The 14,772-nt window shown below is 42.8% G+C and overlaps 1 long non-coding RNA gene across 2 annotated transcripts in view; it reads left to right on the forward strand.

The window, feature by feature from the left end:
- Positions 1 to 280: 280 nt before the first annotated feature.
- The window catches only part of LOC113458599 (uncharacterized), a 28,376-nt gene continuing 13,884 nt past the window's right edge, over positions 281 to 14,772 (forward strand). Inside the window, exons 1-3 of one of the 2 annotated variants that reach the window (XR_012582941.1) lie at positions 281 to 1,962; positions 10,972 to 11,265; positions 14,367 to 14,632. This is a non-coding gene — a long non-coding RNA (uncharacterized LOC113458599). Of the gene's footprint in view, positions 11,266 to 14,366; positions 14,633 to 14,772 lie in introns of both variants that reach the window. The other variant, XR_003378992.2, reaches the window with a different exon arrangement.

Here is a 14,772-nt window from a genome sequence, read left to right on the forward strand (position 1 = left end):
ACACCAGGCGAAAGAATAAAATACTGCTAATAGCATCTGTTTTGAGGCTTGTGTGACATACAATACCAGGAGACAAATAGATTTGAAATGCAAGTGTGTTTTCTATTGTTTTTAATTTGACAGTGGCTCCTTAAGAGCATAACATTGCCTCCAGAGTTTATTTTACAGTTCACAGTAAGTAAGAGTTAGGCTGCCAGGCATGGTTACTTTGTTTTGGTTTTTTTTTTTTTTTTTTTTTTTCTTTTCAGTTGCTCCTAAAGTCATGGTCTAAAACCTCCTAAAATGCAGATTGAACTGCTGCATGGTTTTGGAAGGACTGGGTCATTGTGTCCCCATAGCACCCCATACTCTGCTTCCCTGTTGCACAGTTGCCTGTAAGTCTGTATTCCAATGGATTGTTTTTATAACTACTTTGTTCTCTTCTGAAGAGCACTTCCTTTTTTTTAATAACTACAATATAAAAATAATGAGCTAAACAGGGCAGAAGGGGTGACTGATGAGTTCATGCTGACAGCATGCTTCTTGGGATGGCTTTGGTCCATGTAGCCCATGCTTCTCAGGCAGTGCCCAGACACAAGCCAGAAACTGTTCCCAGGAGACATCATGGAGACTTGTTTTAGGAGAAAGGAAAATACTGCCACATGGACACAGGCTGGGCAGTGCCACTGGCCTTTAGAGTCAGAGGACAGGCACCAAACCTGTTCAGTGTAATGCAGATGTAACTGTGATCAGGTAACTAGAAGAAAAACCAACACAAATTTCAGCTTCATTAAGTACTTAGCCGTCCTGTGTGATGATCCTGGTCCTCTGCAGAATCTGCTAGGAGGGTCTCAAGCTGGTAGAACATGTAGGGTGCATGGAGCTGCTTGCCTGGATTCTTTATAGAGTATATAGTGATTTAAGTTAAAAAAATACAGATTTCAGCAGCACAGATATATCTGAGGAGTCTTTATCAAAAAATGTGGGTTTCTTCTAGGCTGTGAAATAAAAACTACAAGGTAAAGGGAGAAATAAGATGGATGTAATTTGTGTTTTCTTCTCCTGCTACAAATCTGTAACCTCTGGCAGTGAGTGTGATGTCAGCTGGGCACTTTCATGCCTCAGACATTACTGCTAAGCCTTCCAGCATTTCTCTGTGAGAGACCAATTGGAAGGAGATGAAGAAAGGAGATGTCAGGAACCTGTCTCCTTCAGCATGTCACTTCAGCTGTTCAGCCACTAAACTTAGGGATTTAGCTGTAAAACAACAAAATAAATGCCAGCTTCCCTTCCTCTCCCTCCTCAAGCCCCATGGGTTCTCCCTAAATAATGTCTGTGGTCACCCATTTAGGTTATTTGCAAAGTTTCCACTTACCACAGTAATTTTGTAGGAATGACTGTGTTCCTTCAGTGCTTTGTGATAATAAGAACAGAAATAGGGAATGGAAAAAAGAGCAGAGGAGAGCAGAGGCCTCACCTAACCTAGAGCTGCCCTTTTATAAGTAGCCTGAGCAGAGTGCCAGGGAAAAGCCAGGCAGTCCTTCATCCTGAGCTATCACTTCACTTCAGACTGAAAGCAATTACTGACATTTTCACAGGGCTAAGACCACATCTAGGGTTGAATATGTTTGTTCAGGCATAAAGTCTGCCTATGCAGTTAACTTCAAGACATTTAGTTGTTCTGATTTATGGGTTGTCACATCTGAAAACAGTAAAGTCCAGTTGAACTGGGAAACAGAACATGAGGACCTGTGTGCACCTTTAAAACTGCCTTCCATAAAAACAAAGTGGTGAATGCAAGCTCTTGCTTGTAAAATAATTATGCCTTAAATCCCTGAGGTTTTGTTCCTCTCTCCTCCTGTTAGGCTGTATGAATACCTGGGGACTTCAAATCACAGTTTCCCTGGATAAGTGTGTTGATGACCTGAAGCTTCATCAGAGCAGTATCCTTATAGCCTGCAGCAGCTGTCTGTACAAGAGCAGGTGGGTTGTGCACTTGACAAGCCTTTAAAACCAAGTAACAAGCTCACCTGCTACATACTTAAGGTAGGTCTTTATAAGGAAGGGAAAATACAAATGTTAAAGAAAAGGTAATATGCATGAAGTATTGTGTGCAGTTCGGGGCACCACAATATAAAAAGGCTGTTCCAGGACATCCAGAAGAGAGCTGTGGTGATGGTGAAGGGCCTTGAGGGCCATGAGCAGCTGAGGACTCTTTGTTCAGCCTGGAGAAGAGGAGACTGAGGGGAGACCTCAGTTCAGTTTAGAGCTTCATTGTGAGGGGAAGTGGAGAGACAGGCACTGATCTCTGTGGTGACCAGTGACAGCACCTGAGGGAATTGCCTGAAGCTGTGTCAGGGGAGGTTTAGGTTGGATATTAGGAAAAGATTCTTCTCCCAGAGGGTGTTTGGGCACTGGAACAGGCTCCCCAGGGAAGTGCTCACAGCACCAAGCTTGACAGAGTTCAAGAAGTGTTTGGACAGTGCTCTCAGGGACATGGTGTGACCCTTGAGGATAGTTCTGTGCAGGGCCAGGAACTGGGCTTGATGATCCCTGTGAGTCCCTTCCAGCTGAGGATACTCTATGACTCTATGCATACAATAGTGAAGGAGAGCCATTTTCAGCACAGAGTTGGATGTGTGAAGAATCAGGATGTAGCAGTCCAGATTTGCACAGATAACATGCTGAATTCTCATACACCTTTTTCTTGGGAGTTTCAAATGGCCAAAGGTGCCTCTTGGATTTAGATATTCAATTTGCAGTGGTACCAGGGTGCTTAAAAGCAGTAATTAGAAGTACAGGTTTGCTGTTAAGACATAAAGAGAAAAGCTCAAAGATTCTGAGTAATAATTCTATGACTCAAAGCAATGCCAGTGTGTGGTCCCAGCTCCCATAGCTGTGCAGCATTTCAGCAAGAATGGTGTAATGCCACCTCCCTGGGAGTGTTCAAGGCCAGTTTGGGTGGGATGTCGAGCAACCTGGTCTAGTGGAAGGTGTCCCCGCACAGCAGTGGAGTTGGAATTAAATAGTCTTTAAGATCCCTTCCAACCCAAACCATTCTATGATTCTTGAACAACTCCAACCACTGTGTTGTAAATTGGATTTAAAGGTACTAGGCTTTCCTCATCAGCATGGAGGAGGAAAAGCACCCTGAAATATTTGTTGATACTACTCTTTATCTTACAAGCAGAGCCATCCTTGGCTTGACCCAAAGAAACTTTCAGTGCTTCAGAAATGAGTTGTCACTGCTTTTGCATTGCTCTTAAGTGGAATGCTTTCTGTGCCTGGCCTTGTAAGTGTCAAAAACCTCCAGCCTAAAGTCTACAGCCACATAACTCTCTGTTCCCCTTTTTATTTCAGTCTTTTCTCAGAACCTCAGAGTACAGAAATATGGTTCAATTTCCCCAAGCAGTTCTAGTAATCAAATAGGTAAACTGTAGAAAAATCTGTCTATGAAGTTAAATATCTTACAGAAAATTCGAGTGGATTTTTGAATAGCATAGTTTTAAAGCTAATCAGTAGCTAGAAATGCACGTCATCTTTGTAACTTCACATGAGAACCACTTCTAAAAGAACACTCCTGTTTCTCCTTTTTCTTAATTCCTGGGGTAATTGCAACAGCTTGTATTTTGTGTGGTGAAATTAGTGTATTAGGCACTGAATGGAAAGAAACTAAACGATACTTGTGCTTTGTTTATCTTGTTTATTTGCTGACTTATTTCAGACCTTGGTCAATTCCTTCTGCCCTTTACAGAAATAACACTCCTTTACATCGTGGGGCTGAGCCACCAGCCCCTTGGAACAGCCCACATTTTAGGCAGTAGCAACCTCTCCCATCCCTCTTTTAAAAGGCCAGTGAGCTGAACTTGTTAAACTCTTTTTGGGTTTGAGTCTCATGACATGTGAAAGGGAGTGGCAAAGAAAGAAGGCCTGAACATGGTAAAGGGAAAAACTACAGTGCACTACATAGCCAACATATGTAGAAGATGGCTAAAGATGGTACGGAATGGCTGAAGAAAGAAAAAAAACAAACCAACAGAAAACTGTTTTAAGACCCTTTCAGCAAAGCACTCGTGTGCCTACTTTACCATGCTGGGTTTTGTGGCAGTGCTTTACAGAGTTTGTCAGCCAGACCCTTTAAAAAATCTTGGCTTCCACCCTACTCACTGACATTGCCAGCTAAGCCAAAGATTTCACTGTCTTTCCCTCCTTCACCTGCACCCCCTAGCAAAGTTCCTCCGCTCTCTTCCTTTACTTCTCGCATGATGCTTCTTAGCTGTCCACTACCTTCCAGCCCTTTACCCTACTGATCTGACCATATCTCTCAGATACTTTTAAAATATTTTAGAAATTACTACATTAGAATGCCTCCAGTTTTGAAGCCTCTCTTCTTACATTTCCCTCAACTGTACATTGGCAGATCAAAGGAGAAATTGTTGCCAGTTTAAAACATCTCTGCTGCATCTAAGCGCAGCTCCTGATAAGCACAGTCTGTCCTATCATTTTTCTGTTCCTTCCCTGTGGCTGCTGTCACTACAAGACCATTTTTTAGTTTTCTTTCTCATCTTGTGCCAAAACCAGGATCCAGCTATTAAGGTACAATGAAGTGCATTAGAAGGACTCAGAAGTTTATCTTTACAGCAGGCCAACAAGCACCAGCCTTTCAAAAAGCAGGGCCAACAAAAAGGTGCCTCCTTCTCCTCCTAAGGCAACTGAGAATTTTAAATTGTACTAAGATGTGAATTACATTCATATGAATGGCATGAGTAATGAAGAGAAGTGTTCTCAGAGTAATAATTGTGATTACCTGAACAAACAAAATAGGCACCTTGTAGGACATGTAACCCTAGTCCTCTTTATCTGCACCACCACTTTCTCCCTAACACCATACATTGCCTCCCATCTAGACTTAATTCAACACCTCAATTTGTGTTTGATCAGGGACAGATCAAAGAAGGTTCCACCAGACATCTTGACAGATTTTAGAAAGACCTAGTTTTTTATTTAAAAACAGGAACTTAAAAGGTCTGGTGGCTTGTCCTCAGGGATAGTAGTTTTGCTTAGTTTAAAACACGAAATTCTCTGCTTGCTGTAACCTGCCAGGCCAGGATTCTGATATCCTCAGAAATGGTTTACATACACACTGGCCTTTACTGTGCTAAACAAGTAACGCTGGAACGCTTTCAGTGCTAGTATGTCAACACAGTGTTTTTGTCTCATGTTCAGGATGAAAACTGAAAAAAAAAGAATTACCCTCACCCCCCAGTGAAATATGTAGAAATGTTCTCCTGTGGAAAGTTTCATTTTGAAGTCTTCCAATTCAAACTAGTTCATTTTGGCTTTGTTTCACATGGAGATGTATCCTTACAGGTGGTTTTGCTGCTTTTCAGTCCTTGGGATCTATATCCACTCAACACTGTCACAGTTCTCCTCATGCTCCACTCCAGCCAGAAAAGAGAATGCAGTGAGGGGGACAAAACCCACCTTGACAAGAACCACCATCCCAAACTTGTTTCTTGTATGTTCCAACGAGACATGTTTGAATTAAGATGATAGAGTCATTGATCAAATAGTTCATTCTTCTAGGAAAAAAAAAAGTCAATTTCCTCACAGTTGCATTTTCCTATAAAAATTTGTTTTGGTGCAAGTTTTAAAGCAGCTGTAAAATGTTATACATTTGACAATTATCCTCTTATTTATGGACTTTAATGTAGACTGAAGAAATCCAGATTCATCACTTCAAAGTTTTGGTTAGGAAAGAATGCATTCAGATGTTTACTGAGAAGTACTACTATAAATTGGATTAATCTCTATCATATTTTTCCTAGATGGAAATGTCACTTCCAACTTGATTCTCCCCTCTAGTCAGTGAGTACTGCCTGCAGTACAAGCAAAAGAGCTCTGTTGTGAAAGAACAAAATCAGCTTAGCCACAAATTGTCAGCTCAGAATAAAAATATATTCCCAGAAGAAGGGCTGAGGTTGAAGGACACCATTCAGAAGATGCAAGAAGCCAAATTACTCAAAAATAGACCAAATAGCAGGGAAATGCTGAGTGAAATTGAAGCAGAAGTCCTCAATACTGCGGCTTTCACTACATAAAACTTGCATTTTCATTTTCTGTCATAAGTCATTAGAAATGTCAGTTCCTGTTCAGAGAACCTCACTGCTGACTGTACCTCAGTTGGAGGTATTGCTTTTCTCCTTTGGTTTGTCTTTGCCTGTACCTTAAGACAGCTGCACTAAATTTCCAGTGACACCTGCAGTTAAGATCCCTGCAGTGAGAATTCAGAAACTCTTCCCATTTGTCTGTCTGAAGAGCTGTGGTAGCCAAGTGTTTCCTCTGAAGTCCACGTGCATCCTTCTCCCCCACAGCCTTTGTACCTGTGCTCTGACACCGTGTTTGAAGTCAGCAAGTGAGCAGTACACACTGCAGAGCCTCCTTTCTGGACTGAGGCATTGCTGTTGCCGGCACATCTCCCCTTCCCCCTGATGAAACCTGGAGTAACAAGGAGGAGTCACAAATTCAAGCTCTGTCCAGCTTCCACTTTGGAATCTAATCTAATTACACTAGATTTGTCTGTATCCCCTCTGCAGATTTAACTAGACACAGTGCACAATTCACTTCCCACTAGAGCTTGCTGTGTAGTTTCTTGGGTGATTGAGATACAGTTCAGTAAGAAGACAGTGGATAGCCTTTGTGTATCTGAAGAAAAATAAACAGCACCTGAACAGACTGAGCACAACCTTGAGTCTTTAGTGTATGAAAAAAGAAAAGCCCTTACATCTGCTCCTGAAACCTGATCCCTCATGAAATATGCACCCACACACTCTGGATCACACCTTAAGATCAGAGGAGAAAAACATCAAAACCCCAGTCAGACCTCTGCAGCTGATGGCTCACAACTTGGGGCTCCTGTGGCAGGAGGCTGCCCAGGAAGTTCTGACACCCCAGGAAATTCAAGAATGGCCTGAGAGAGAGAGAGCCCTTCTGCTTTGTACTGGTAACACAGTGCAGGCTAAGCAGAGAAGCCCAGAGCCCACATCTCATGGGAACAAAAGCAGAAAGTGCCCCTAACCTATGTGCCTCTCCTCTGTGGGTGTCAAGCACATCACCACATCAGACAAAGAGCACATTTGCACACCCATTTCATCAGTACTCTGCCAATTCTGGGTCCAGCTCCACCGTCTGCCCACATCTTCTTGTTCATGCTGTGAACCAGCAGACTGACTGCTCAGCACATCTCACCAGCCCACTGAGATAACTGTTTCCGCTGTTATTTCAGTAGTCATGCACATAAAACACCATTTCTCTCTTAAAGCCTAGGAAATCAGAACACCACTACCCAGCAAAAAAACCTCCAAACCAACCAAAAACAAAATAACAAACCCAACCAAATCAGAGTCAGTCAGGCTTTCTATCTCTTTCTCTCTGGTGAATCATATGAAACTAGAATCACAAGAACAAACAATATATTCCTCTCCCAAACAAGAAGCTTCTGAAGTCTTTGAGGCTGGGACATGCAGCTCTGTGAGTCAATTCATGTCAGCTGTGCCCATCCACACCCCCCAGGAGGGCAGCTGCCCTCCCTGGTCTGTGATATATCCCCAGCACATAGCGCTCTCCAACACTTGGTAGCCATTTGTTGGCTTGCTGATGCTAATGCTCTGTGAACTCTTATCAGATGTATTTATTACCACAGTTGTTAATGTTTTGGGGAGGCACTGGCTGGCTTGAGTTCAAAGAACCACAAGAATAGAAAAAAAGCCCTGAAGGTGCTTATGTCAGGAGTCTGACTAATGCACCTTACTGAAGAGAAGGTTGAAAATGCAACGTGGTGAGTGGGTGTTGATACTCACAGCTGCAAAAGTTGTTTTAGTGCAGGGCTTTTCAGTTCTTCAGAGCAAGATCCAGTTTCTTGCTCTCAATCTTAGAATCTTCAGCAATATATGAAGTATATTTCTGAGAAGGAAGTATAATTAATCACTGGGGCTGGACAGTGGGGCTTTTGTGATTAATTGTAATTGATCAGCAGGGAACACAGGGGGCATCAATTAACTTGCTGTTAAAGATTTTAAAAGAGAGAGGATGCTGAGCTGCATTGCATGAGATGTGATGCTGTGTTGAGGAGATTAGTGCAGGTGAAGAATGTGAGGTAGCAACATCCTGAGGTCTCTTTTCTAATGCAATAACATGCAAATAATTTGTGTGTCTGCAGCGTAACTTGTAAGGATGGCAGTGGAAACGTGTTCAAGGTCGTGTTGTGATCTAAGAATACAAAACAGTGAGGTGCTGCATCTTATACTGCTCTGTATTCAAATAAACCCATCTTACTAATGGATTTATTTGAATACAGAGCAGTATAAGAAACAACCACGGTCTCATTTAATTCCAGAGAGGCAGTGCTGCATGTGCAAAAGCTTAAAGCTAAAAAACTTAAATGCATTTTGTCTCTCTCATCTCTGCAGATGCTTTGTTGAGTGCTTATTAACACAAAACTCACATGAAGGAAAACAAAATGAAATCACTTGTTGCTTTCTAGAATCTCAAATAACTCTCTTCTTCCCAAGGAAGGGGATAGTGGGGACACCACGGGGCTGGTACTCTGGAGGACACGAAGCCACAGAGAATATAAGCTGGATTTTTCTAGAAGATGTGTTGCTTCATGGAAGATTAATGTAGGTCAGGATGAAAATTACAGTTTAAGTGCTGTCCTTGTTCCTTTCTGTGGCTCCTTTCAGTGGCTCTTTTTTTCCCTGAGCTCTTGGGGTGCTTATTTTTAGGTGCTTGTCAGGAATTAAGTGATCAAGGGAAAGAACAACTTTTCCATCATGTTCTATGTTTCTTTTAAAATCAAAAGGTTTAATTAACAATATTCATGCTACAAGCTTCTTAAAGATTTTGTGGAGTTTGGTATTTTTTGACACTCCCTATCACATTCATAAGTATGGAATACATACATGCTGTTGACTACTTCAGACTATCCAGGCCATTCCTTTCATGTTTCCTTTAGAGAAGGAGAATGAAGACAAGATTTCCTTGCCATCCAGGGCCAATGTGTTTCATACACTCAAAAAAATTTACCACAGCTAAAATAATGTTGCTTAAAACCAGGGAGAAGGGGAGAAAATGTGCACAGGGCTTCAGGTGCTCTTGCCTGGTGTCAGCCCTGTGAGAGAGCGGCTGCTCCAGTGTGTGGGAGCTGCAGAGGGATGGGGCCAGGCTGGGCAGCTCTGCTTTGCCTCCTGCTTCTGCCAGAGGAGGCAGCCCTGGCTGGTCCCTGGGAGAAGGAACATCTTCCCTGTTGACTTTCCAGCTGACTCTGCTCCATCCTGACATTTCCAACATTCTGCTCAACTCCCTCGGCTCCGGGAATGCTTCAGCCCTGCCAGCAAGCCCAATCTGCAGGGACAGGGGATGGAGGGGTCCCAGAACAGGCTGGTAGAAGGGAGGGAAGGGGATGAACAGAAAAAAAAGGTGGGTTTTTTTCAGAAGTTAAAAATAAAGAGAAAGGATCAAGAGGCTGCCAGTCACAGGTTTGTTTCTTAATTTCCTCTGCTTAGCCTTGCCATGAAGAGCGTGCTTAGGTGTTCCTCTCTGTAGATTGAGTTGTTTTATTGTATAAAATTGTAACTGTAACTTGTGCAAAAATAAAATGAGACATTAGAAGGAGCTTTCCATTTGCCCCATTTTTACTGGGAGTGATGTCTTAAGTTTTAGCTGTCATGATTTTCAGATTCTGTACTGCATTAATATGTAACTCTGAACTTCATATAAAGTTCATTGGTTTTTTTCATTGGTTAGCAAGCTCTCTTCACAGGTCAGTCAGACAAAGCAATCCTTTTCCAGCCTGAGAATCAAGGACACCATTGCACTGGAGGTATAAAAGTATAAACAACAGTGAATTGAGGAAAGCAATCTAGGAAGATAGGACTTCATAACCTGAAGCTGCAATTAGACAATTAACCCCAATATCTAAATGGACCAAAACTTATAAAAGTGTGAAAACTCATGTCTCAGAGTCCATCTTGGCCAGGCTCTTGTACTGCCCAAGGTGTATCCTTTGAAGGCCTTTCAATAAATGCCTATTTTATTCCTTTAATAAATACCTACTTTATTCCTTGAACTCTGTCTAGGCTCTGTTCTAGGCAGCCTCTTTAGGCATCAGGAGCTGAATCAAGCCTAACTGAGGTAAGCAGAAAGGATTGTGCAAGGACACACAGCTTAACTGGAGACACCATGGGGAAATGAAGTTGAAATGAATGTAGGTTTTTACATATATATGCAGCAGTCACACAATCACTCATATGGCAAGAAGGCATGGATCAAAGAGGAAGAGCCTAGCATGAGATTAAAGGGGGGATAATTGCAAGCAACCAGAAAGTTTTATAATAGAGGTGATAATAATATACAGCAGAGGAAGGATATGGCAAGGAACAGAAATGAGGATAAAATGCAAATATAAGAGATCCTTTGATCCTTCTGGCTTGCTCCTATATAACAGAATTATTTTATCACCCACTTACTTCATTTCCCTTCCACTTTCATCTTGCTTTCCTCTGATAGCTCTCTAGTTCCCCTGCCCTGACACCATACCCCCTCTGCCTCTCTCCACATGTCTGGTAGCAGTGCAGTGCAGGATGTGTCCTCATCATAAAGTGCCGGTTCTAAATACGAAACATCTTCAGTGAGGGATTGTACTTCTCATTTTGCTGCTGCCTTTGGGAAGCAACAAAGCTGGCAGGGGGAGGAGTGCAGAAAATGAGCGCATGTAGCGAGCCAAATGGTCAAAGTTCAGCCTGAAATGCCAAAACCCCTCACCGCCATTCTGGGGGAAAACACAAATATTTAAAGAAAAGAGAACTCGAGAAAGAAGCAGCCTGAGAGTGGGATTTCACAAATATTTTTGAGAATTTTTGTTTTTTACCAAAGCTGCAGAAGTAAAAAACATTTTCCTTCCTCCTTCCTTCCCTTTTTCTGTATCCTGTTTAGTTTCATAGGTCAAGAGGTCTGTGACCAGAAGGAAGGAACCAGCCCTTTTCTGAAGAGGATGTCATTTAAGTCTCCAAACAGAAATCTCTGCCCTACAGCACTGCAGAAAGCCTGGTCAGCCCTGGCTAAAAACTGAGGCTAAACTTGGTTCTGTGAGTCACCACTTGACTGACTTCACACTGCAGGCACGACGGAGCAAGGCAGTGATGCTGATAGACACCAGGGCAGAGAAGAGGGGAGAAGTAACGAGAAGCAAACATAAAGTGCCAGTTTGTCCTCTTCCATGGCTAGAAGGTGTGTTGATGGCCTGAAAAAGACTTAAAAGCATTTCTGGCAGTGATTTCTGCAGTGGCTTGCTCACTGTGTGGGGGTGGGACTTGAAAGCACAGGATCTGCAGCTAGGATTTTGTGTTTGTGTTTGAGCAGCAGTTCCAGCTGTGGGGTAGGATGAAGGCATCCTCGGTGTGCTCTGGTTTCAGAGGGTGCACAGGGAAGGCTGCTTTACACACAGTGCTGCTTCTGCCAGTGACTAAAGAGCAAGGAATAAATTTGTTCTCTCTTCTGAGGCAGGACTCAGAGCTCCCTTTTCACTGAACACTGCTGTGGGCACTGTTGGTCAGAGCCTTGTGTGTGTGAGGGTAGGCAATGCCCTGTGTTATCTGGAGAGGAGGTGAGGTGTACCCAGGGACAGGGAAGCAGGCCTAGTGGCACAGGTACAGGTGTACCAAAATGAAAGGGTACCTAGTGCAACTGGACTGCAGGGTGGGGTAAGAATATGATAATCCTGGTCTTGTTCCAGCCCTCAGGCTCTGACAGTTCACTCCTGGCAGAGCGAGCAGTGTCTGCTTCCTGTGACCTTAAATGGGCTCACCACTGAGGGATGGTGTTAAATATATTTGGGTTCCCCCTTACTGACTCATTTTCTGATCCTCTGGAGCCTAAATGGAATGAGTGATTTGAATGATGTGAGCAAGCCCACTCCAAGAGGAGTGAATATTGAGCTGAGAGCATGTGTGTCACCTTCCCTGGACAGCTGTGGTGTGCACCGTGCTGGTGGGGAATGGAACAGCAGCAAAGGTGTCAGAAGTGAGACAAAAGGCTTGGCCTTCCACAGATTAGTTAGTCAAATGGTCTTAACCACAAGCAGCGAGAGAGGGATGCTCCATGCCTTGTACACTGTGAGATAACTCAGTGGTGGTGATGACACAAACACACCTCTGACCTGCAAGGATGAAGAACAAGATTCCAAGCTAAAGCTGCTCATATCTCTTTGCAAGGAATTTAGAACAACCCTTCTCAACCCTTCTCTGTTTTTTCCTGATTCATTCACCATGTTTAAGTATTGGGTAAGATGCAGGATTTTGTGTGCATGAGAGTTAAACACCAAAGTTTAAAGGGGTGTGGGATGTGTGTCCTCTGGGATGTGCTCCTGGTGTTCCCTGCGTTCCCAGCCTGGCAGTGGAGGACCAGCCTATCGCTCTTTCTCCGACCTCGCCGTGCTCTTGACTTCTGGCTACTATTTTTGGCGACTGCAGATTCCTTACGTACCACAGGAGGTCAGCACGGGACAAGTTTTTACTTCCACTGAATGCGTGGAAAAAATGTGTCTCGATGTCGAGACCGTGCAGTTCCCACCTGCTTCAACAAACGTGGTGTTGCTTTTGGTATCAGTTGTATGTAATACAGCTTTAGGCTGCTCATATTTTTACTCTCATCTTTTCTAAAAAAGGCCAGTTAATAGTTTTCCCCCCCTTTTTCTGGATGTTGTCACTATGAAAACTAATTTTGTGAAAAGCATTTCTCTGAAATATATATACACACACATATTATCACATGTATTTTTTATAGATGTATATACTAAGATATAGATAGATATACTTTTATAGATATATAAACTATGTATCTATGTATACTTTTATAGAGATATATACTATACTGCTTATGGTATTTAGAAGGAAAGCTAAAAAGCCTGCAAAGCTAACAGTTTGAAAACCTGGGAAGGATGGGTAAGTTTGCTTTTAGCCAATAGCCAAGGGGAATGTTCACATATTACTGAAAAATACTGAAATGAATGTTTGGTGGATTAGTGATTGTCAGAGTCAGACAAGACACCTGGAGCTGTGGCCCTTGCTTGGTTAAAAACAACCTTGGTGTTTTAATCCAGTCCTTGGTAGTGGCTCCTCCCTTTCTCACCACCTGTAACTTTTGGCTTTTTACAACTTGAAAAAACACCAATGAAGTCTTGTCTCAGAGCAAGATTTTACAATAGGTATCACAAGGCAAAACTGTGATAGAGTAATGAGAAATTTGCTTGACATTTGCCTTGCATTGAAATAAATGTGTTTGAAAACTCTTCTCCTTCCCCAGAAATTATGGAGAAAAAAAAAGAAAAAAAGAGAAGAGCTATGTCTGTTGACAGTGGTATCTTCTGGGGATAAACAGGCAAAATATAATTCAGGAAGGTGCAAATTCTTTTTCCTCTCCAAAGTTAATTTTAGAACATGAATCTTAACATAATTTTTGCTTTTATTTTGTAAGCCAGAAAGAGAAGTGTAGCTTAGTCTTCAAACAATTTTTATAACATAAATATTTTTCTTGGCATCATAGAGATGAGTGTGTGGGAGAGGGAGAAAAAAGTTGGCAGTTTAGGCAAATAAACTGGAAAATAATATGTTCGCTTAAGGGCACCAAAATAATATTATTGTTCTCTAAGTGACATTTGCATTGCTAAAAAGTTTCTTCTGGTGCAGCAGATTTCCATGAGGACCTCACATCAGAAGTAACATTATAACACAATGATTCTGTGAGGCCACATTTAGAGAACAGGTCTCAAATGCAGTAGAATAAAGCGGGACGATGGCAGCATGCACAGTACAAAACACACAGCTCATTGAAACAGAAATTGTTTTCTTGCAGCTAAGATTATTTGAAGTCTAAATTTGAATCTAGTGAATTATTTTACTACAAGGAATTAGGTTACATAAAGTTACTGATGCAGGGTCAGGTAGAGACGGAATCATTCAGTCTCAAAATTTTCTCTGGGAAGTTCATAAGGTTGTGAAGTATTTCTGAACCAAATGCACCTAAGCTAGTCATGTCTCAGTGCAGAACTGGATCAAAAAGAGACAAAGCCTGTGCAGGAGTGGAGGGAGGGAAGCACAAGTATTGAATTTTGGTCTAAAATGGAATCCCTTTAATGTAGAAACATGCTAAGAACTCTAATTCTGAAGACAGCTGTCATGACAACAGCCCATCTGTCTTCAGAAACATCAATTGCAGCAGAGATTATTATCTCTTAAAGTGGCATTTAATTAGTGGAATTTACTCTGAAACATCACTTAAATGCTTCTTTGGTAATTATACAACTTCAAATCCCTTTCTTTTTATACCTACAGGAGTCAGCCATAGGATTCCCACGCTAATGGTCCAAGTGAGGCAGCTCTGAGTACCGGCGGGGCAGGAGGGGCTGTGGAGACAGCGGCTGTTCCAGCAGCAGCAGCTGCAGGGAGCGCTCCAGCCGTGCCTGGGGCTGCTCATCCCTGGCTGCGCACGGACGGACGGACGGACACGCTCGGCTGCGGGCACCGGCACCGGGACCTCTTGCTGGGAGCAGGGCGGAGCCTTCTGGCCAGAGCTGCTCCGCCTCTGGCCCGGAGAACAGGTTTGTTCACGGATTTCCTCTGCTCGAGAGGTGGCCGAGCGCGCACGGGTGCGGTGGGGAGATGCTGCTCGAAGGGAGGAAAATGGGAGCACAAGGAAAGTGATTAAAGCACTCCTTAAGTTTAACAGCCTTGATATTTA

This window comes from Zonotrichia albicollis, chromosome 1, assembly GCF_047830755.1.
Source record: "Zonotrichia albicollis isolate bZonAlb1 chromosome 1, bZonAlb1.hap1, whole genome shotgun sequence".
In the NCBI taxonomy this organism is placed as follows: domain Eukaryota; kingdom Metazoa; phylum Chordata; class Aves; order Passeriformes; family Passerellidae; genus Zonotrichia; species Zonotrichia albicollis.